This window comes from Leuciscus leuciscus (genome assembly GCF_965113295.1).
Source record: "Leuciscus leuciscus genome assembly, chromosome: 14".
Classification (NCBI taxonomy): domain Eukaryota; kingdom Metazoa; phylum Chordata; class Actinopteri; order Cypriniformes; family Leuciscidae; genus Leuciscus; species Leuciscus leuciscus.
The window spans coordinates 18542560-18568315 of NC_138738.1; the positions used below are offsets into that span (position 1 = coordinate 18542560).

General features: G+C 37.6%; 1 protein-coding gene and 1 long non-coding RNA gene across 4 annotated transcripts in view; both read right to left on the minus strand.

Annotated features, from left to right (window-relative positions):
• The window catches only part of lpp (LIM domain containing preferred translocation partner in lipoma), a 192281-nt gene that overhangs the window by 130044 nt on the left and 36481 nt on the right, over positions 1–25756 (minus strand). The window lies entirely within an intron of this gene.
• On the minus strand, positions 15287–19309 carry LOC309514070. The gene is made up of 2 exons (XR_014211595.1): positions 18433–19309; positions 15287–17007 (listed from the first exon to the last, which is right to left on the minus strand). It is a non-coding gene; the product is annotated as an uncharacterized lncRNA (long non-coding RNA).

Sequence of the window (25756 nt, forward strand, 5' to 3'; positions counted from 1 at the left end):
AGGACTTGGCATCCTCCAAAACCAAAGATGGTGCTAATCATTCCTCAAGTTCTCTGGGACGTGCTAAGGTATCAAAAAAGAGATTGTAATTTGATAGAATCCCTTACTACAAACACAGCACTCACACTTCCATAGTTAGAAGCAAATAATTGCCATGTTGCTAACCTGTCTCAATTTAAATAAAAAATGAATACGTCAACTGAGCGTGATGTAATGAAGAACTGGGAATGTTCTAGTTGTGTCGAAGCTCAGTCAGCTGCCAGAGAACATGACAGCAGTTCAGCTTTCACTGATGTGGTGAAAGCTGTCGTAACAGCAACGTTAACAACATTATTGATGACTTCTAATGCATTTATTGACAACTTCAGGGGCATGGGAGATAACTGCATCATCTCAGCTGAGCTCTAGCCAACATATAGCTTATTTACTTTAATCCTTTATTTGTGTTCAACTTGTATCTGAGACCGACATATTTACATAGCTGGTGTTGTCTACCTGTTTAGGCATTTAGCTGCAGGGTCGCTTCAGTCTATTTAGCATTATTTCCAAACGTAGGAAATTACTTGGAAGGAGACTGATTAAAAAAAAATTATAATAATTGTATAGTGACCGTATAGGTTTAATACGGCCTTTTACAGTTTGTGCCGCATGAGGATGATGATAAATCGCTCAATAGATAAAAATGTTGTTATATTTAGTGAAAATGCTGTGGGATTGGACACAGATTTTTAAGTTGACATTTTTAAAGTCATTCAGCTTTTCTTGAACATAGTTAAAAAAAAAAAGAAAAAGAAAAAAAGAAAACATGAAACAAAAAAAAATACAAAAAGGACATTTCTAAGAACTAGCCACATGTGCTTTAAAATAGATTAATTTTCCTTTATTTATTGTGTACACTCTTGTTTGTCATTGACCCATAAATATGGTAAACAAATCTCTCAATATCATCAACATCAAACTGCACACTAAATAATGTTACAACTATGGTACTTGTTTTAAAATAGATAATCCAGAAAGAAAGAGAAACAAAAAAGAAAATAGGAAAAAGAATATCTCACTGGCTGAAGTCTCTAATAGCTGTTGTTTTACCATCGCAACCGTTCTGAAATCGAATGAAACACTATTTGAACTATTTCAACACAACATCTTTCATTTTTCCCCCTGCTATTGGTCTTTATTGTGGGTGCCATTGTTGCTTTTTGTAGCTGTGTACGCTGTTTGCCTGCTTCTAACTGATGCAGACATTACGTTTTCCCTCAAGAGACGAGCAAAAAGAGCCCACGCACAATCGTGTTCTAATATCGTCTAGCCACACCACACGGCAAAAACTTCTTAACCAAGCTTCCCCATTGATCCTCCTGCATCAGAGCTCTCCATTTCCCATCATTCTGCTCACACACACATCTATCAAGGGCCATAAAAGGGAACAGCGCAATGACAGGGGACATTATCACACAGTAATGGTTTTAACACACCTGAACTCTCTGGCAAAGGATGAAAAAGATGGTTTCACAGCAGACGCGATGGGATTGAGGAATCTATACAGCACATTTCTTCACAAACGCTCAAGGTGTGTCATACTTCCTGACCCGTGCTGCAGACTCTATTATAATGCCTGGAGAGTGTGTGAGAGAAGAATAAAGCATAGCTTAACCTTAACCCCGACCTCTTCAGTGAAAAGGAAAACAGTGAGTAGGGGGATCAATGTGGATCAAAGAGACTATAGCCTGATGGAGACACGGGAAGTCAATGAGAACAGATACAAAGGGGCCTTCCTTTCCACCATGTTTTGTAAATGCAATATGAGCACAATAAAACTAGTCATTTTTCTGGAAGTGTTAACATCCTGGTTATCCTGACATAAACAAACTTACCGGTATTTCGATTTGTTTGAAATTTATTCAAGTTTTTTTTTTTTTTTTACATTTCTTAACTTAGGGGAACATGAGCAAAGCCCAAATTACTATGGAACTACAATTTTTACAATGGATTAATACAATGGATCCAGAAATCTGAAACCACTAGTACAATTACTTCTATTTTGCATATTTTATTATAGGCCTATATGTTTATATTCAGCAAGAATGCATTAAATCGATCAAAACCTTTACATTGTTACAAAAAACATCTATTTTAAATAAATGCTGTTCTACTGAACTTTTTATTCTTCAACAAAAATATATCAGTTTCCACAAAAATATTGATAATAATATGTTCCTTACTGTTAAGGATTTAAAGGATCCGCTAGCTGACTAATCAAATAGATAAGTCCATGTGTTTATAGATATAAGCTTTCTGCCACCTTTCCACTGCCAAACTTCACAGTGACACTTACAAATAGTTAACAGGCCTGTGTGTGTGTGTGTGTGTGTGTGTGTGTGTGTGTGTGTGTGTGTGTGTGTGTGTGTGTGTGTGTGTGTGTGTGTGTGTGTGTGTGTGTGTGTGTGTATAACCTCAATATAATTTGATTTGCAAGGGCTTTCCTAAGGGTGATCAGAACATGGAGACAACACAGGATGACATTTCAGGTTGAACACAAATCTCATTTTGTCTTCTCCATCTACGGTTGATATTATTTTCATGGAAGCCATCTTAATGGCCTGTGACAATCTGTCAGCCTTTACTGTGTTGTCAAGCAATGACATGGCAGGTCATGTGTTGCAACAGACACTGAGTGCAGGCCCTGATCTAAAGGTTCAAGTGACACGTAAACAACGCTACAGACACTTGAGAATAAACAAGATAGCACACTGCACTCTGACATGACAAGAAGTCGCACACATACACACTTTCTGTATCTCAAGAGGACAGATGATGGAATGAGGACTATTACGCAGACTCTTGCACTGAAAAAAAATGTATAAATAAAAATTTGTTAATGAGTAATTCTTTTTATCATTTTCCCGGACAGTTTTTAAAAATATTCTTAAAGGTCCCGTTCTTAAATGCTCTTCACCCAGCGCTAACACAAATACACACGGGAGCGTTTGGAAGCAGGCGTCTATCAGTGTATATAGTAGGGATCCGCTGATAGACGCCTGTTTGTGCAAGCGCTCGGTGAAGACAACATGTTTTTGAAGCATTGATCATTGTAGTCAATGACGTCACTAGAACCGTTTTTTGACTAACCTCCGCCCACAGGAATGCTCCCTCAACTCTACCGAAATTCGTTTATGTACTTGCGCACTTCTTATAACTTACTTTGTTTACTCAGCTCTTACGGTGATTTTCTGAAGTAAAACTGACGCTTCATATTTTGTGTGATGTACAATAAACTTTATTAAACTCATCAGTATATGTTTGATCATCAATCGGACCTGGTCCGAAACAGCAGACTTGTAGGCTATTAATAAATAATGGATACATACAAGCAGATGACAAATACGTTATAATAACCGTAATTAAAGGTGCTCTAAGTGATGCCACGCGTTTTTTAGGCCAAAATTTTTTTTGTCACATACAGCAAACATCTCCTCACTATCCGCTAGCTGCCTGTCCCCTGAACACACTGTAAAAAAACGCGGTCTCTCTAGACACCACAGGCTCCCCAAACGGCAACAAAAACAAACTGGGCTCACCCGCACCACGAAACACAACAAACAGTGCTCCAGCCAATCACCGACAAGAAGTATTTGAGGGGTGTGGTTTGGGGGTTAGTGCGCGTGGACATGAAGGGGGTGTGGAGGAGAGACGAGAGAGAAGCATGAAGAGGGAAGTTTGAATTATGGCCGACACACGACTAAAGAGACGACGTTCCGATGAACAAATTGTAAAGAAGAGGGACAAGGATAAGGAACGCGCAAAGTCCCGAATTTACATCGGAAAAACCCTCGAAATGTGGCGAGAACTCCGCCGGCAGAAGGGCTTCCAATCAGACATTCAGTTGCTCTGTTTTTGCAGAACAGGTAAATCCATTTTTCACCCACTGTTTGTTATGGATTTGAATGTTCATTTATAGGCTATTGACAACTTTGACTAAATTTGTTTACGACGCCGCCGTTGTTTATGCTCACTGGGAAACGCGAAGCTAACGTTATCTTGCTATTATTGCGTCCTTGTATGGGAGCTATAGTTATAGTTATAACCTCAGGTGGCGAAACGATTTTAAGACAATGTTTCTCTTTTTTTGCATTCTGTTCTGCAATATATAAAAGCATTTATCTAACTTGGTGACATTACACATTGAATGAAGTATCAGTAAAACTTAACTTTGTTTTTAGTGACTACTTTGACTTTCCTTTATGCCGGAAGGGAGGGGAGGAGGGAGGAGACGGGATGAGGAGGAGGGAGGGTCTAGCTAGCTTCCGTTTTGTTTGACAACAATTCGAATGTCAACACTCCCAGCATCACTTAGAGCACCTTTAAACTACTAAACTATACCTGTTCCATCTCTATACAGCACTCTGACTCTGTAGGCATTATTGTTCGACTCGAAATTAACACCGTTACTGAGAGTTTCTGATCTTATCATCATTCCGTGAGATGAAATTGTCATGAGAGACTGAGCGCGAGCTCATGAAGCGCTCCGCCCCCTGGGTCATGGATGGATGGATGGATGGATGGATGGATGGATGGATGGATGGATGGATGGATGGATGGATGGATGGATGGATGGATGGATGGATGGATGGATGGATGGATGGATGGATGGATGGATGGATGGATGGATGGATGGATGGATGGATGGATGGATGGATGGATGGATGGATGGATGGATGGATGGATGGATGGATGGATGGATGGATGGATGGATGGATGGATGGATGGATGGATGGATGGATGGATGGATGGATGGATGGATGGATATTCTTTTTGGTAAATGCTTTGTTTTAAACATATCTTACAACAAAACAAACAGAAAGAGTGGAAAATAAACTTAATTTACATTTATTCATTTAGCTGACGCTTTTATCCAAAGCAACTTACAATTGCTATATATGTCAGAGGTCGCACGCTTCTGGAGCAACTAGGGGTTAAGTGTCTTGCTCAGGGACACATTGGTGTCTCACAGTGGATTCGAACCCGGGTCTCTCACACCAAAGGCATGTGTCTCATCCATTGCGCCACCACCACCACTTTAATTCAAGACATTCTCTCAAAAATGTATCTTGTTTTAAGGATGTTAAAATATATTTACTGGAAAACAACACAAAAACATATATAAAAAAAAGTATAATATCATTAAATATTTATAAAAAAATTATAAAATAAAAAAAAACAGTGTGTAAATGCTCCTGGCAGGTGAGGTTTCTGTTAAGTCCAAAGTACAGTGTGCATGACAAATTTTGTCATCAGCATAGTATGCGCATAGTCCGATTTTTCTCTTTAAACTGACTTATCTGTAAGTGAATCAGTTTAAGTGAGCTCTCAGCTAAATTAAAAAAGTAAAAGTGGCTATATGTAGAATTCAGAAACCCTTGTTATTAGCAACACCGGTGGCCGTTGACTGAACTGAACTTATTGCTTGTTTGTGTACTTCTGCACACATACAAGAAACCAAACTTGATTCAAGGCCCCGATATGTACTGCATGCTTTCCTCAAATATCAATATACACACACAATATTAATGACAGCAGTGAGACCAGCAGTTAAGGAAGCATCTGATCATGTGGATATGTTTGCACCAGCTTTGCATGACACACTGTCGTTACAGTACAGAATAGCTCTTTTGGCATTATCCTGAACTTTGGTTAAGCATTCGTTTCATGTGTCATTGTAGTTTACCTCATTGAATCATTACAGAATCATTGTTTATATTGTTGTTACTGTGAAACAGCAAACTTTTTATTTTAGTTTGTGTTGTGCTCTGCATTTGATGTTAGTGGACTCCATCGCTAATCTAACAAAAGAGAGGCTCCCAGGAGCATGCATAAAATCACATCCTTTTGAGTCCTTCACATAAATTTTAACATTTAGCCCCTTTAAATTAAAAGAGGTCCATCGCTAATTCTTTCATGACACTTGCAGTGTTTAACAAGAATTGTTCAACTCTGGGACGCGATTGTTAAACCCATGGGACGGACGGACGGATGGATAGAGAGTTTGAATAAGATGGTGGAAGACAGATGTTTGAATAGGATGGTCAGATGAAGGGATGGATGGATGGAGAGTTTGAATGAGATGGTGGATGACTGAGGTGTTTAAATGGGATGGACAGGTGGAGGGATGAGCTGTCTTGATGGATGGATGGATGGATGGATGGATGGATGGATGGATGGATGGATGGATGATGCTTTTGAATTAGTGTCGTCAAAAGTACCGACTTCGGTATTAAGTCGGTACTGAAATTGAAAAAATGTGACGATAGCATTTCCCTCTAGAATTTTGAGCGCTGTTGAACAGATTCTTAAACACCTCTGGTTGGCCATTGTGTTGACGCGCACAACATATGGGGTGGTGGTGGCGCAATGGATAAGACACATGCCTTTGGTGTGAGAGACCCGGGTTCGAATCCACTGTGAGACACCAATGTGTCCCTGAGCAAGACACTTAACCCCTAGTTGCTCCAGAGGCGTGCGACCTCTGACATATATAGCAATTGTAAGTCGCTTTGGATTAAAGCGTCAGCTAAATGAATAAATGTAATGTAAATGTAACATATATGTCTGTGATTGGCTACAATGATCAACGCTTCAAAAACATGTTGTAAATAGACGTCTTTGATGCTCTTCACCCAGCGCTAACACAAATACACACGGGAGCGTTTGGAAGCAGGCGTCTATCAGTGTATATAGTAGGGATCCGCTGATAGACGCCTGTTTGTGCAAGCGCTCGGTGAAGACAACATGTTTTTGAAGCATTGATCATTGTAGTCAATCAGAGTCATATATGTTGAGCGCGTCAACACAGTGGCCAATCAAAGGTGTTTAAGAATCCGTTCAACAGCGCTCAAAATTCTATAGGGAATATTAAATATCAGTACCGACTTGGTACCGATGTCAGTACTTTTGACAACCCTATTTTGAATTGGTTTGATGAATGGGTGGATGAAGTGTTGGATTGGGATAGATGAGTTGTTTGAAATCCCACACCCCCTAATCCCTCCATGGGACGGATGGGATGGATGGATGGATGAATGAATAATTTGAAAGAGGATAGATGCTGTGTTTGAATGTGATCAAAGGATGGGGTGTTGAATTAAAATGGATGGAGGATGGATGACTGAATGTAGTAAAAAACAATGTTGGAGCTCCGTGCGTCACAGATCCACTCATCCATCAGGAATCTGATTCTGACCAGTTCTCAAACATTCTCATAACAGAAGGCATCTGAGGTCAGAGAAGGGCTGCTGATGTTTCTTATCTCTGTAGATTGAGTGAATACAGCAGGGATGGCAAGGGAAAGCAGGAGCGAGATGCAGGGTTGAATTAGCACTCATATGCACCGTGACACAATACACAGAGAGCTCAGCTACACGAATAACAGCTTTAAAAATTAAAGGTCCCCATCTGTGCTCAGGACCCCGGCCGAGCCCACTTAGCTCTCTGAGTTCCACAGCTGGTTGAATGGTTGAGCGGGCTAATGCAGCATTACACAGACGAGGGATCGCCTCATCCCTACACTGCTCTGTTTGGAAACATGGCCTTGTTAAGGGTTCAAGTGGGCATTACGGATCTCAAAATGTTTCGTGAGCGTGTGGGGTAAATATTTGAGAGTACCACTAGGCTGACACTGTGCCACGTGTTGACATATTAATAAAAGCAAACGACCGCTTTGGAGCACTTCCAAGTGCTGAAAGTTTAATAGTGAAAGTGGATGGCAGAATTTAAACTGGTCTGCATAGTCAGTGCACGAGCAAAAGTCCGGCTTTCTCTTAATCCCAAGTATCATCTCAGTCAGAGCTGAAGAAGATTTTCATGTTCAACTCCCATTTTCATATACTAAACAACTAAAACACACATATATATTAAAGGTGCAATCAATAAGATTTTGTTTGAGTTTAGCTGACTCTTATTTGTCCCAACTTCCAACAGTACCAGTGGTTTTGAACTTTAGACTAACACCTACTGCCCTGGATAAATGAAGTTTATTTACTAACATCTGCTGCTTCACACTAACTCTGTTTATTTATATATATTTTTCATCTGTTTTTCTCATAATACATATGTTTATGCCTTGTTATGCACCTTGATTACTGGCTCAAAGCAGTATATAAAATAAAAACAACTGGGTCAACTGCATGATGCAGTTGGTTATGTGATTTCAACATGGTGCCACCCATGAAGGGGCGACCCACTCTCTTTTAGATCAAAACCGCTTTTTCTAGAAGGCTGATATTCCTGGACTCTTCATCTCATGTGAGTACACATCCTTTCAATCGTATTTCTCAAAAGTTGAGAAGTTTAAATACGATATCCACTCAGGAAATTGTGTGTGGAACAAAACCAAAAAAAGTAATTATTTGATGTAGCATCTCACCAGCTGCATGTAGTGGTGATTTTCCTGAACACTGGCAGAAGCCAACACTGGTTGCAGAGAGAGTTATTAATATTTTATCAAGTTTACCTGACCTTTATCCCTCTAGTTAATCCCACAGAGACAAAAGTGAGAGAAAACACAACTGACTAAAACTATAAGAACTTGCTCATTGGAGCCCACAAGTTCAGTCAACTGGGACTGTCCTTGTCTTCACCATAGTTTTGTCACTGATGATACTGCAGGTAGGTACTATAAAAAGCAGAATGCATTGCAGACTTTGATTATGCTCAGTTATTCATTATCTTAAGCCCCACTATAGAAGATATCCAACTGTCTGATCCTCTAATCTCCAGCATTGTCAATGGAAATGTGACAGGAAACAATTTAGAAACAAGATAAAACAGTAGGACTGGACCTGTTGGGCAGGCATCTGCTATTAATGAATAACAACGGTTATCCATCAGTTGTAGTCACTGTTATCCCAGCTGATTTTCATGTACTGGAAAACCTCAGTCTACTGTACATTTGCCTATTAGATCTGCTCTTCCGGCAATTCAGCATTTATTGAAGATAACAATCTCAAACTGTCTCTTTATATTATCTGACACAAGGGGGGAAGCTCTGTCAAGCTGTCCACATTTAGAGAAGTGGTCATATCATCACCTCAGAGTGATAATAAGCTCATTTAGCTAAAAATGTACACTTGCTTGTTAAAAAAAAAAAGAGGAAAATTATTAAGGGTTGGCTGTTGGCATCTACATCTGCTAGGAATCATTTAGCTGGCGCAGGGTCAATCGCGTTGGAGGTCAGTTTCTCCACTGGCCACATCCCCTGGGCACATATCTCATACTCACAAAGACCTAATTAGGCTAATAAGGAAGCCTAACAAAACCAGCACTAATCAAATGACAAGGCCACCACTGATTTGTTTTCCAAATTAGCCGAGTGTTTGAGAAAGCTCATGCCGTTTGATAAGCATTACAAATGGGATTAAAACAATGCATCTCTAATATGGAGGAGATCTCAATTCCCCCTCCATCTGCAGCAGACACGGAAACGAGCTCGTTCGCCAGGCAAATCAAGATGAAGGCAGACCCTCGCCATGTTTAGCATACTGCCTGCTGAGCACTTTTAAGCCATGTTGGCATTTGATCGTTTCGTGCGAGGACATCAAGAGATACGTTACCCCATGTTGATTTTTAAAGGTTGAGACCTCCAAACAGGCCTGAAGTATCGGCTCTCTTCCATGTCTGCTTAAAAAATATGCACTCAATTCCCCTGATGACAAAACATGTTTATCAAACCCATAAAAATTTCACGTCTTCACAGCTTGTCAGAATGTTTCTCAAGTGCCTTTATGGATTCATGGTTTTTTGGGACTCTCCAATTCAGCTCCCCCGTGACAGGGATCCGGAGTCTCACAGTGTAAAACGGTAAATATAAATATCAGCGTTTTGATAGAGAGTGACAGCTCCATATTGGCAAAGGATGGAATCAAATGGATTTGGACAGCTTGCATAATAAGCGGGTTTTGATTTTAGAGACAGCCAATGGTGTGATAGAACATCTTAGGGATTCGTGTCTACCACCTTGTTAAAGATTGACACATGTCAGCGTCGTTCACCTCGATAGACCCCCAGGCGATCTTCGACCCATAAACAAACACAAACAAATGAGGGAACGATCATTTGAAAGATATAAACACACATGCATAGGTCATTTGAGGATAAGTGACATAACAGTATTAAGAGAGCATTTAAATACACAGCAATATAAGAGCATTAAAATATAATTTTGAAAAATATATAGAAAAAGGCATTAGACAATGTGATTTTTTTCAAGCTTTGATGAGTCTTGCATTGATTTACAGGATGTCCTTTCAGACTGAAACCTAACATTATTTTTATTTTAAAGCAGAATAGTAAAGAAATATTAATATTATTCTGTAGTTATTTAATATGTAATACACAATAAGGAAAGTTGTGTTTGAAAAAACTGTGTTAAAAAAAGAATTAATTCTCTTTGTTGAGAAATAACTATAATTAAATAAAGTTCAAATATCAGCACACATCAGTGTTCCAACTGATCGTGGAAGTTATTATGAAAGAGGAATGTAGAGGTTATTTAGTACTATTCGAATATAGAAAGCCAACAGTTAAACCAAACAAACAAATAAATACTAATATCCACGAATGTCCTGTGATTGTGAATAAAAGAAAAAAATTCCAGTATCTTCAGCACATCAATTATTTGGATGTAGCTCACTCAGTACAACAGACCAGCAAGAGAAAATTTCCACCAGATTTGTTTTGCTTCTGTTTAGGCGTTTAGAACTCAGTGTGCAAAAATTAATTCTATGTCATTAATATTAATTCTAAATTAATAATCAAGAAACCAGCAGCAAACAACAAAGAAAACATAAATCAGTTAATTAAATTAGTACATTTAATGCATTTGTCGCTCCTCTAAACCTGTCCCTTGAAACCAAAGTGTGGAATAAGTCTAATTCAATGGTGTTGGAAATGTTTAAGGGTGGTGACACACAAAGCCTACAGTCGGCCAACATCGGCCTGTTGGTGAGCGTTTGCCGGCCTAGTTTTTTGCAGTGTGTTCCACACGTCGGCTCTAGTCATGCCTGGCATCAGACGAGAAAGAGAGATCTCTCTGATTGGCTGAACGAGTAAAAAAGTCAAAGCAAAAGTGATGAAAGCGAGCAAAGTCAAGACAGCATGGACAGAAGGCAGTTAAAATTTTACGTCATCTTACCTGAGCATTCGAATGCATAATATTTTAATAACAACATGAGCCAACTGGAATGAAGAAAGTGATCAGCATGATTGATATTCAAAACGGTAAGCAAGCACTGCAGATTTCTATGCAGATGTACTGCTCTACAAAATCACTCATACCAATCTAAAACTATTCATTATTTCTAAATAAAGCTATTAAAGTCATCTGGTGAAAATTCCTGTATTTGTTCTTATCAAAATATATACAATCACAGAACAACGTAACAAATAATCGCAAATGTTGCCGCATTGGTGCCATGGTCCAAATGACTTTATTAGCCTAAAGGAATGTGATGAACAAAACCAAAAACACTCACAAACGAAACCGCTGCATTCAAACCCATTAGAACTTTTCTCTCCAAAGTGGAAAATCCAGTAGAATAAATTGCATCCTCAAAGGTTTGGTGAGATTAAGAAATAACTGATGTTTCAAATACGATTGTCATGATAAGATTTCCAATTTATATATGCACATATAGACCCTTGAACATGAGTCGGCATGTTTAGTTTAGAGGTTCAAATTGACTGACATGCTAATCTTGAAGAAAGATGATTTAGATAGCAACCTGTTCTGACTAAAGGGAGTACAGAGCAAACTCCAGCCTTGATCTTTAAATCAACTGCACTCATTTCTGGAATGATTAAAACATTAAAGGTTAAAGCCCAGACCGGGAACATCATTTGCGTGTTTCTTCTCACTGCAGGATCACAGCAGAAGTCTGCTATTAATACTGAGAGAGTTCTTCTCTCGCAATGTATTGGTGTGCTTTCAGTTGACTCAGTTCAATCCTTCCCCATGCTGAGATGTGAGAAGAGGAAGTGTAAGGGTGCAGAAATCTCTACGAAAGGTCATGTGAAAAGAGACGATCCTTATGTCCTCACAGAACTATATTTTCAAAGATAGCTTTGGATCTTCTAAAGTTGATCAACTTTGCAATAAAGGACGTTTTCGCTCACAAGACCTACAAACATGCAGTCTATATTATGAAGAGAAATTGCACAGACCCTGAACACACAAACAGCCATGAGGCCGTGACTCTAAATTCATTTTACTACTGGTTGTCATCACTACCCTGATTTATAATGTGGGTTTAAAATCCTACAATTGAAAAAAATATATTTCAACAATCTGTCATGCCATAAATCAGTTTGGTAATTGTGTTTATGACCTGGAAACCATCAGCATTCATTCTGCATTCATCAACTCAAATGAAATATATCTGCAGAAAGGCCATGGAGTCAGAACACCACAAGACTCAATCTTGGTTCCTTGTTGCATACATGGTTAGTTAATGACAGTTGGACTCAAAGGTTGTTTCCCCAATGGAGAAGCAGACATTGGAAAGAAAGTAAGAGAATTTGCCTTCGGTTTCGAAAAGTTGTCAGTTTCATATACAGCCATTACAAACTGTACAAATTGAAGATAAAAGGTCTAATATCAGACAGCTTGGATGATTGGTGGCATGTACAAATAGATAATGACTGTCATATGAAATGAATACATGCCTTTAAATATCATAAAAATGTTCTTTGTTTTCGATATTTTCATTTCAGACAGTGTTACAAATCTGGTATTCATCATATGAAAGTCTTTTGATGTTTTTGTTTGTTTTTCTTGTTTTTCAAAAAGAAGCATTTCAACTGAATCATTTAATTATGTGTTGAAATGTGTGACATATGGATCTTTTACGTAAATAGCCTTTTATAACCCTAGACCTCTTCATATTTGATACAACTGTATCAAATAAAAAACAGCAAAGGTGGTATAAACAACTGCAGTGGTGTTCTGAAATGAGGAGGCAAAGTCCTCATAGTTGTATTAATGTTTATAAATAAACATATATATACACATGTCTATACAATGTTTATACAATTTGTACAAATATATATATGGGGGGGGGGGGGGGGGGGGATCACATTATGAAATAAATGTTTTTCTCCAAAACACGTTGGCCACAATTATTGATACCCTTTTATTAAATACCTTTTTTTCAATCTCCTTTTGCCAAGATAACTGCTCTGAGTCTTCTCCTATAATGCCTGATGAGTTTGGAGAACAACTGACAAGAGATCAGAGATTCCTCCATACAGAATGTTGGTGCTGCTTCTCTTCAGTTCACTCCACTCATCAGGTCAGGGAACTGGGACGGTCATGGCAGAAGCTTCATTTTGTGCTCCCTAAAACACATTTTTGTGTTGATTTTGATGTTTGTTTTGGATCGTTGTCCTGATGGAAGATCCAACCACGGCCCATTATAAGATTTCTAGCAGAAGGAGTCAGGTTTTGATTTTTTATCTATTGATATTTGATAGAATCCACGATGCCATGTATCTGAATAAGAAGTCCAGGACCTCCAGCAGAAAAATATGCCCACAACATTAAAGATCCAATGGTATATTAAATTGTACACATGGGGTACTTTTTATCCTTGTGTGCACCAAACCCATCCAGCGTGTTTGCTGCCAAAAAGCTATTTTTTTTAGATTCATCTGACCACAGAACCCTGTGTTGTTTGAAGTTCCAGTCGTGTCTGACAACTGAATATGCTGGAGTTTGTTTTTGGATGAGCGAGGAGCATTTTTCTTGAAAACCTCCCAAACAACATGTGGGGATGTAGGGGTTGTTTGATTTTTTTTAAAATAGGCTTTCTGACCCCAAGACTTAACTTATCTCTGCAATTCTCCATCTGTGATTATTGAAGAGTCTTTGGCCACTCAAACTTTCACCCTCACCGTCCATTAAGACAATATAGACACACGTCCTCTTCCTGGCAGATTCGTAACATCTTTAGTTGATTATAACTTCTTAATTATTGCCCTGATGGTCAAAATGGGCATTTTCAATTCTTTAGCTATTTTCTTACAGCCACTTTCTATTTTGTGATGTTCAACAATCTTTTGATGCACATCAGAACTATATTCTTTGGTTTTACTCATTGTGATGGATGATTAAGGGAATTTGGCCTTTGTGTTTCCTCATATTTAAGCTCCTGTGAAACAAGAAGTCATAGCTGGACAATTTCATGTTCCTAGTCACCCTGGTGTGCTAAAAAAGGTAAATATTAATGGGAATATACTTCAGAGATATTTTACTCATAAAAAAAATTCTAGGTGTACCAATAATTGTGGCCAACGTGTTTTGGAAAAAAATATTTATTTCATAATGTGACTTCCCCCCCACTTTCAATTCTTTTACTTCAATGAAAGGTTACATTTTTGCCAATTTTTTGAATGAAAGATCAAAAGGATAAACAATGCAGATTCATTTTTTACAGCCATTTTTGATCATATTTACCAGGGGTATGATTAATTCTGAGCACGACTGTATATATAAATAATCAAATGTAAATTTATGTCCCAAACAGTTAAACTTAAGGTTGTCACATTTTCCTGATTAAATAAACATTACTTTGCATAACATTAAAAATTAACAAACACAATTCTATTTTGTATTTTTAAAATAATAATATAAATAATGTCCTATTTATTAAAACCAAGTATACCTAAATCTCATCATTAGTGTTTTTATGCATTTTTACATTTATTCCAATAAAATAAATAAAGGCAGTATCGATTTAAACAATATATTTTATTTGTGAACTAATGTTCCGCTGCTCTTTTTAATAGTCAACTTATTTTGGACTATCAATCATCAAGCCCAGTAAACACTGGTCACAGACACGAAGATGTACCTTTAATTTCAATGCTCATAAAAAAAATAAAAAACAGTCATGTTTTCAGGCAATTTTAAGTTTGATTTTGACGTGACAAAGTAGTGATATCTAAGTGGCTGAGTTGTTCACTTACTTTTTAATTAATCTTCCCATTAACGGCATCATTGTGTTACAGACAGAGGAAACAAGAGGCGGGATTTATAGCACAAACCAATCATATCCAATAATAGCGTGATGGAGGCATTGCCTCCTCTCACGTGACTTTCCCCGATTTATTCGCAATTACCCCCCATAAAACCCATCGCACACATTAGGGGGTCTGTAAAAACTCAATGGGCTCAGGGGAAGCAAGACAAACATGGACTCCCGCTTTACCTGCTGATGTCGCTGTTTACAAAAACGAGTTATTTATGCATGTTTTAATGTCACATTTTGTAATATTTACGCTGTATTATTTTTGTAATATGGATTATTTTCTCATCCAATTTTTTGGAGGAGGCACTGCCTGCCTTGCCTCCTCAGAGGAAACACCCCTGGTGGTGATCAACCCATTATTTCATTCTCATTATTTAAATGAAACATCATTACACCACCTTAATCATCCCGAGGTTTGTTTAGTGTTCTGTGAAGCCTTTAAGATTACATGAGAGATTTTGTTCATCCTAAACTTGCACTGGAATAAATAAAAGTATCTGCTGAATTCCATGGGAAAGCACAAGATAAGTTGTAGTCGGAAATGGGATTTTTTTAATAGGAGCTTCCCTGGTGAACTTGAAGGCAACATTACTGCCCATCACTCAAGTAAAAAAATAAAATAAAATAAAAAGCCACCTTCAACGATACCTTCTTGCCTAAATACAAAAGACTTCACCATGAAATGCAAGGATCTATTCTTGGGATAACCAGGGTTATGGGGAAATCATTTGAGCTTTTTTTTTAATAGCTCAATCTGCAGTTGGTATTAGAAGTAGGAAAATGTTTGAGACATCTTCATTTGCAGCAGTCAGAGTGCATAAAGTAGAAAGAACTGACTCACAGCCAGGAAGCGCAAGTGCAGAGTGACTAAATTCAAGGAGCACAATTATTTATGGGCAGCTTTTTTGCTGGCTTGCCTGGCACTTTGGGTTGGTACTGCATGCCAAGAGAGAGAGAAGAGCTCCACTCGATCTCTGCTTTCTTAAGGGCCTCTACTACAAGACCTTGGATTTTTAATGAAGAAACGTGTCTCTACATCACGGCACATAGTTTGGGAGGAAGAAATGCACCCTACCAGAAATCATACAGCAAGGCCAGCGAAAAAGGGCCCCTCCGTTTTGTACCGGGCCCAGGAATTGCTTACTGTGGGCTGCATACAGGCCAGCAAATGGAAGTTGTAATCAACATACTTTCCCCCTGTTATGATTGTAGGGTCAAGCTGGATTTTATCAATAAGTTATTGATTAAATTGTGAAAATTTCACCATTTAATCGATAACTCATGCATACTGCTGATCTGAATGTGATTGGCTTACCCGACGGCCTTGCATATGTCAGCAATGATAGTCATATCACAAGAAGATTTGGTTTTGTCATTTTGATTAAAGATTTGATTATATAAGTTCAAACAAATATATGAATGGATTAATTATTACAAATAACACCAGTAACGTGCTAAGAAGATAAAAAGGGTTCATTTTGATTTCAAATATGAAGTGTGATTCATCCAATGATCTGTTTGGGGCAGGTCTAACTGTTTGCTAACTGTAACTAGTTTGCATTCTGTATGTTTTTTTATGCTTTTGAATTAGTCTCTTATGCTCTCACCAAGGCTGCATTCATATGATCTACAGTAAAACAGTAATATTGTAAACTATTACTACAATTTATTATTATTATTTGAAAATGTAACCTAATTTATTCCTGTGATGGCAAAGCTGAGATTTAGCAGCCAAATTTAGCACAAATAGAATTTTCATCCTTGCTGAATAAAGATATTAATTTCAATCAACAAAAAAAATCTACAGTATTGTAAATTTACAATTATGCACTTTGCAAATGCTTTTGTCCAATGTGAAATTGTATGTGTGTGTGTCCTGGGAATTGAACCCACAACTTTGCCATTGTTAGTGCAATGCTTCACCTGGGGCCTGTACCATGAAGGTAGCTGAACAAACTCGGGGTTACAGGATTAGTTTTGAGTTGACAAAACCAAACCGATGCAATCAGGCTTTATTGGTACCATGATGCAGCTCATCAACTTTCTCTGTCAACTCAGGCTTTGATCCTCAAGCTATGATTACTCCACGCGCGCGTGCACATAAAAGAGTGACGTCGACACTAAACAACCAATCGCGGGTAGAGCGTGAGCGATATATTTTCCCGCGGAGGAGCAAGAGATAATCATTCAGAATTACGATGAATTTAAATATGTATTTCAAGCTCGAAACAATACGGTCTCTGCTGCCAAAGCAAGAGAAGACTGTTGGAGAAAGATTGCTGATTGTTAATGTGTAAGTTAAACAAATACGTTCTATATTTATGTAAAATTATGTATGTGTAGCCTATATGTGTAATATAGCCTATAGCCTATTTTTATAATATATAAAAAATGATACATGCACATTTTTTATATATTATAAAAATAGGCTATAGGCTATATTACACATAGGCTACATACATACATAATTTTACATAAATATAGAACGTATTTGTACTACTAAGAAAGCTAGGGAATCCTATCATAAGATTAACAGAATAATAATAAAGATTTTAAATAATTCTTAACATGTATTATATTGTATAGTACATTTTGTGCAATTTGCTTTTTGAAAAAATAAAATAAAATGTGTTCATGTGATGCCACCCTATCAATATCTTACCGGCAATTTTATAAAAGCCCTCTTTTATGGACATGGCCGATAAATGTCCGGGGAACACTATTAATGAAACTATTCATGTACTCCTGCAGAGTGAGGACCACCTTACGAATGGTTCGACAAACCGTGTTTTCCCCTATAGCTTCTGTGCGTCACCCACCGTGCAGGAATGTACCACTTGCAACAAAAAAAACGTAATGCAATATTTGCGGTACAGTAAGTGCATGAATTCGATGTGTTAAATTCTTTATGTGCGGCTCAAGAAGTTCGTAAAGATAAGACATTCCTTCCGCGGAAAATCTGTATCTTTCATACAAATAACTATCAGGAAAGGAAAGGGGATTTTGTCTGGCTAAAAACTCTTTCTCTACGAAGTGCTCGTCAAACAATTTGCGCTGAGATGTCACAGGATTTGGAAGAAAAGGTGAAGTCATTGCAACAGACACTGGGAATAAGTTACGTCACCTATGTTTCCTTGCTCTCAGCTGATTGGTCAAACTTCAGTCTGAGATCTTGAATCCAGAACATAACCTGCCCCGGAGCAGGTTAGCCGTGCAGCGTAAGATACCATGGCAACGAACACCGATTCAAGCCAAGCTACTTTCATAGTACCTAAAACCCAGGGTTGGCGGAAACTTAACTGAAACATAGCTGGCTAGCCACCTAAACCGGCTTCATGGTACAGGCCCCAGAAACGCTTTATGTATAAATAGTAAGATAAACAAAAAGTGTTAGAACTGCAACAGAAAACAGTTCACTTTTTAACTTCTTTGCGGTTTGGAAATGGTTTGCGGATTTCTAACAGTTTGTTTGTATAAACTCATCCCCATTTGTACACTTGAGCCAGTTTTATACAACGGCGAAAAGACCCCTGAAAGCGCCCGTCATCATGAGATGAATGCGAGTGATCACATAAGTCAGAAATTTGGACACATTTGGACATCTGTGATTTATCTGTCTATCAACTCAACAGATAAGAATAAAAGCAGCCAAAGCCTGCCCAGCGACAGCCGTCTGCGATGTCAGGTTAAAAGCTGGGCACTTGTAGACACATTTAACGGGAGAGACCATATTTAATCCTTCACCCCATCACCACTCGTTCCACAGTACACTGACCCCTGTCACACCCAAAGAGGATTATTGAGGAAGTTCAAAACCTTTGGTTGCTTGTCTGGCCTGTAATTCTTAATTGACCGATGGCTGTCGGCGCTTAACTGATGGCTTATAACAAACTCAGACCCACTCGTAGATGTATAATCCATGCAATAAATCTACTCTGATTCCACTCACATGCTGTAAACATTCTTAGGGATGTGCCAGTAATCTAATATTCCAAACTTCTCATGCTGTCAGCAGACATTTGCGGTTTGCTTGTTCAGTTCGGTGCAATGATCATGTCTGTGCTCATTTTGCTCAGTTAACCAGCTACGTATTTGATCGTAATGAGACTTTCACATATATTTGACCCCTCAAGCAACACATATCCTGTGTAGCGACCATGGATCAAACCTTGGTAGTACAAGCTACAAACTGTAGTGGTAGCTAGGAGGGATTTACTTTGCTGAACTTTTCTGCTGAAAATTGGATTAGCTATGAGGAAATTATCACTCTTATTAAAGAAGAGCAGGCTATCTTCTCAACAATCTTGATTTGTTTTTTAAAATGCAAGCCAACCCAAGATACATTTGAACATGACAGAAATGAAATAATATTTGCTTACAATCAACACTCTTAAAAATGAGGGTTTATTGGCATCTATGGTTCCATAAATAATCCTTAACATCCACAATAACTTTCCATTTCACAAGGTTCTTTACATTTTTTAAATGTTCTTCACACTAAGAAAAAAAAGGGGTTCTTTTAAAAACCGTTTACTGAAAGGTTTTTTGGGGAACCTAATACAGTTAATTTATGGCATTGCTGCAAACGCCCCCTTTTGGAACCTTTATTTTTAAATACCAACTCTTAAATACATTTCGAACTGATCAAGACTTTCACAATATGAGTAATTTTATTTCACGATAATGATATATATATATATATATATATATATATATATATATATATATATATATATATATATATCACAATATAGTTGTTTTTGCTATTTTATCTTAGTTATTAAAAATAAGAACAAATAGGACAAATACAATATAAAAAGATACAACTAAAATTAAGTTTTTCAGGTCTATTTGACAGGAGCATTGAAGTAATAAATACTACAGAAATAAAAAATAAATAAAAAATAAACACTACATTTCATCTGATTATTTTCAATCAGAGGATATTTTCAACCAAACCGCAATTTTTGCTAAGTTAATTTAATGTTTAACAAGAAGCAAAATATTAATTATATGCACCAATATAACAATACATACACAGCAATATGTACATATACTCTTTTTTTAGTAAATAAATAAATGATAAACAATCACACAGTACATTTTTAAGTGATGATGCAAACCAATCAATTTTTTGTATCAATTTATTGGAATGGACAGTTTCTAGAGTTTAGATTCTAGAGAAATTAATCAAAATGAACAACTCTAATGCCAATTTTGCTACTGAGAATCACTAGTCTTGGACTAGAAACTTAACAGGCACATAAAAGGCCCATCAAATTATTTCATAATTCATACTGCTGCTTAATTTTATATCACCAAATCATGTGCATATCTGACATACTGTCCCAAACCTACTCTGAAAATACCCTAAACTACAAATATCACAACAAATAATACAGCCTAACAAAAATGTTTACTTATTTTTCCTAGACAATTTTCTTGAGAACATCTTTGATGTTTGTAATGTTATTTCAGCATAAACAACTGTGCGAGATGTGGCCTAGAGGGGATCTCTCTTCTTTATCGCATTCTTCCTCACTTTCCCTATCTATACAATTGAGAAACGTCCAATAACAAAAATAATACAAACAGCAGTTAACCCTATTTCCCCTACTGACCATCATTGACATGACAGTTGCCTCTGAACGATTTTATCAGAACAGAGGTAGAAAACTCAACTCGCCTCAAGCAGAACTGTCACAAGCACAGAAGAACACCACAGCAAACTCTCTGACGCACAGAGAAAGTTTTTTGCATCCTCTGTTCAGGAGTATGAACGTAATGAGGTGTCAATATCAGATCGTGATAATCATCTCTCTGCTTTGACGCCGTGTAGCCACTCTGTCTATCAGTCAAAGAACGCTTCATCTGATTTTAATAGTATCTGCAAGATAAATATCACATGCAAAACGGCAAATGGGAGAGGATGTGGACCGTTTGAGCATATCAGACTCTTAACTGCCACGTTTCATCTCCCCTCATCTAATAGAGTTCTTCATCTGGGCAGGCAGGTTTGAAGAAGAAAAGAGTGAATTTGCTTTCAAACTTCGTAATCAGACTCAATGAGAACGCATCACTGGTGCCGAATGTGAAAGGGAAAGCACAAGAAAGAATGAACCGTCAGCCTCATTCCACCAGTAAACTCAGATTTGAAGTTAATGATGTGCAGCCACTTTGTACTGTAATAGACGCCACAACAAAAGAATAACACTTTTGTCGAGACCGTGTTTCTCCATGTAAAACAGGGTAGGAACTGTATGGCATTGAACCAAGTAGCTCTTTATTAGTAAATTTATGTCTGTCTGTCTGTCTGTCTGTCTGTCTTGTTTCCTCAGTTCTAGTTTTTTCTTCTATAAGGTCTTTATAGTTTTCTCTAACCAGGTCTGATAGCTATATTAGAGCATTACTAATGATTGATTGTATATTGTTGTTCTACCACTACACTCTAACAGATAAAGGTTCCAAAAGGGGCTTTTCGCAGCAATGGCATAGAAGAACGATGTTTGGTTCCCCAAAGAACCTTTCAGTGAACTATTCTCTTTTACTGTCAAAAGCATGGATTTCCAATGTTTTCACTGACCAACATAAGTGTATATTGTAAATATAATTATTTTATATATATTTTTTTATTTTGATGACTGCAACACACTCTAAAAAAAAAGTTGTGACACAGGCCTGATTACACCTGTGTACTTTTTAATGATTTGGGAATTGATGATACTACCGTCCTGCACACTGAGTCCGAAATTTTCGTATGCGTTTTTTCATATTCGTCAATCGGTGGCTCTGAATTGTCAAAACACCTCTCAAATTGCTTGCTACGGATGCGAAAAACTCAGAAAATCGGACCCAATTTTTTTTATGACGGACGAAAGTTTTGGAGGCAGTGTGTAAACGTGATTGACACAACATGAGGTCGTATTTATTTTTTAGCGTGCGAAAATTTCAGTGTGCAAGGACCTTAATTGTTACAATTTTGCAAGTGTAATTTTTGCCCAATCTCACCTCATATAAAAGTCAGCTGCTCAAAAGTATGGTGATCGTTGTCTGATTCTCCTTTTCATGATGGGCCATACATTTTCAATAAGAGACACAGCTCTGGACTGCAGGCAGGCCAGTCCAGCACATCCCTGACTGGTCCTATGGTGTAGACTAGAGTGTCTAAAAACCACTCAGTTTTAGCACATGCAGAATGAGGCCTGGATGTCTTGCTTCCCAGGAAAGATGTCATCTTGATGGCAGTATATGTCTCTGTACAATCCCAATATATTGCTGTTTGTACTGATGCATCCCCATACCATGACAGATGTTTGCTTTTGCACCTGTTGCTGATGAAAGTCTGGATGGTTCCTTTAGTCTTTGGGCCTGAGAACTCAAAGTTTGTTTTTGCCAAAAACAAGCTGAACCGTAGACCCATCGGAACACAGCACACATTTCCACTCTCTTTTGGACCATCTGAGATGAGCTCGGGCCCAGAGAACGCGGCAGCATCTCTACATAGAATTGATGTATAGCATTCTCCTTGCGTAACAATGATTCAAGTAGCATTTCTTGAAGCAGCAGCAGACTGTGTTAAGTGACAACGATTTTCCAAAGTACTCTCGAGCCCAAATGGTTGGAATTGGGCTTGAAAAAGTTCATTTGTATCCTTGTTTACTGTGTATTTGTAACCCTGTGCATTTAATTTACTGTAAGAAAATACAGTAAGTATTTGGCATTTAAAAAAGGCTTTTTTTGCATTTTTGTAATGGACTAGCAATTAAGCGAAAAGTGCACTTACAACTCTCCTTGACTGCAGCAACTGATGTGGGCAAAGAGCTTACAGAGAATTTATAAAAGGAGTAAAGAGACAAATGACTTCTCGGTAAAGTGAAGGAAAGGAGGTGATGGATTAACCAATGTCATGGGAATCTCCAGCTCAGTGAAGTATCTAGCATTAGCATTTTATGGAGAATGCTTCCCCTAAGAGCGTCTCTCCCAGGGAGCCAGTAACGGCGATGGCTGTCATGGAAAGCTTGGGTTGTTCTTCAAAGTCAGCTGGCAGCAGGACTCAGTGTTCATTCTTTGACTCACTCTGTGTGTGCGATGAGAATTTGGCCCGAGAACAACAACTTAGAGCCAGGAATCCAAAGAAGCAACAAACAGTCTAAGAGCAAAACAAGGAACCCTGCACTGAGCCCCCTGCACAGGCCCTGTCAGACACACTGGCCCCAGGCTTACACTTGCTATAATTCCCTTCTTCCTGCTGCCACTACACACAACCACATTCTGCAGCTGATACTGCTCACTCGCCTGCCATCACATTAATCTAAAATAGCTTCAAGGAATGGTTGCAGACTTTTTTTTTTCTGATTTACACAAATATTTACTTGCCTGCAAATTACCAAGGAGGGGTGTATGAACATTGAACTGAGTTTCTCTACACTGAAATTTTCAATCTGAAAGAATTATACTACAAAATAATATCTATATCTATTTTTTGAAGAAATTAATACTTTTACTCAGCAAACTGATGAAATATAAGACATTTATAATGTTACAAAATATGTATATTTCAATTAAATGCTGTTCCTTTGGACTTTATTTTCCTCAAAGAACCCTGGGAAAAGTTTTTTATCATGGTTTCTACAAAAAATTTAAGCAGCACATTGTGCATATAGAATATGCACCAAATCAGCATATTAGAATGATTTCTGAGGGATCATGTGACACTGGAGACCATAGTAATGGCTGCTGAAAACACAGGAATAAATTACATCTTAAAATATATTAAAATAGAAGACAGTTATTTTTAATTGTAATACTATTTGTATTTCAAAATATTTTTGCTGTAACTGTATTTTTTTATCAAAGAAATGTAGCCTTGGTGACCATAAAAAACTTCTTTCAAAAACATTAAAAATTACGATCTTTTGATTTAAAAAAAAAAAAATGCAAGCTAAAGAATGTTTAACACTGCACATAAAATTATTTAGACAATTCCTCTGCAGTAATTTTAAAAAGAAATGTACAAACTGAATATTTTGCTGAGAGAATAATTTAATTCATTCTGCACGGCAGCTGTGCTGAAAATAACCTGTTACAATGCCGTACTTTCAAAGGTTATTATCATTTCAGTAAAACGACATAAGATAAATATCTGTAGATATATATGTGCACATAATACTGTCGCTTTTGTATGCAAACACATGCTCTGACAGTATGGATGACAGCTACGGAAAGAGAGCAATAGGAATGCTTTGCTTTCAAGTGAAGTCAGAGTTCCTTCAGTGAATAGGTGTCTGGGGACCGCTCACATCTCTCGGAACGGGTGGGTTGTGTCATGAGTACCTAATCCACCATGGCTCGTTTAACCTCAGAAATGGCCTTAAAAGCTAAGAGTTTTACTGAATAAATTGACAAATAAATGAACCATTGTGAATACTGAACACATAACATGTCCCCAATAGTCAGTTTAGAAAGAGTCAGTTTATGAATAATAAAACACTCTGAAAAATAAAATAAAAATCTGTTTCAGGTCATTTGATTTTGATCATCTATCACTTAAGTAAGATTTGTTGAGTACAGTACAGAAGACATTCATATCGCTATGGTCACTACTGCATCAATGCCTCAACGTCAACTTAAAGACCCCAAAGCCTGTACCTGATAGTTCTCCAGGGTTTCCATGGCAATGACCACTCAGATTTTCACTGGAACAGCAAGAGTACAAGAAAGACGTATGTCCACTGACACCTCACAGTACTTCTACACCAAATATTCATTCAGTGCACTGACTATGAAATTAAAATATACTACAAGACACAAAGTGGTATTACTGTGTTTTATGCAAATGTTCCATGGTAATACCTCAGCATATAAACAGATGATCATTTAGTCCTATGGTTTACCAAAAAACATGGTATTGTTTGATACCATCAAAGTACCATGGTACGGCATAAGGTTGCACAATCGAAATAAAAACTGAACTGCGATATGGCGATTTTCAAATCACAAAGGCGGCAATTGAATTAGATAAATATACGCTGCGTGTTTCAGAGTGAAACAGGACACTGTGTTCTTTTACACGCAAACAACTCATGACAGCTCAATAGTTTCAGTGTCTCAGAGTGACTCGCTTTACAGTAAATGCTGCTACAAATGAACTCATCTCTGCTCTGAGTTTGTGACGCTTATAATGTGGATTTGGAAAGGCAACATGCGCCAACCATCTTCTCCAACTTGTAATGAAAAGCGGTTATAATCCATGTTGTTGTCAACAAAACAGAATCCTTAAGGGCTCCTTGCTGTTTTCCACCAAAATAAAAGCTTGATGGTTTAACATTTGAAAATGAATTAAGACAGTTGTACTTCAAAGCAAAATTGTTATTATCCATATATTCTTAAATACAATTTTTGTTTTTATTTACAGTGACATTACAATAGTTATTTTGGGCCAAATTGTGCAACATAACAAGAAAGCACAGGAAACCTGGAATTAAAATAAACATCATACTTCAGTACCATGGCAAATGTTCAGCTATTATTAAAGGGACAATGTGTAGCTTTTTAGGTATTTTATTATCTAAAATCTATATTTTTATTCATAAATATGCCCTCAATGGTGTACAAATACCTATGCCAATGTTCAGACTAATCCTCGTAAACGAAGAATTTATTATCTTTATATACATGGG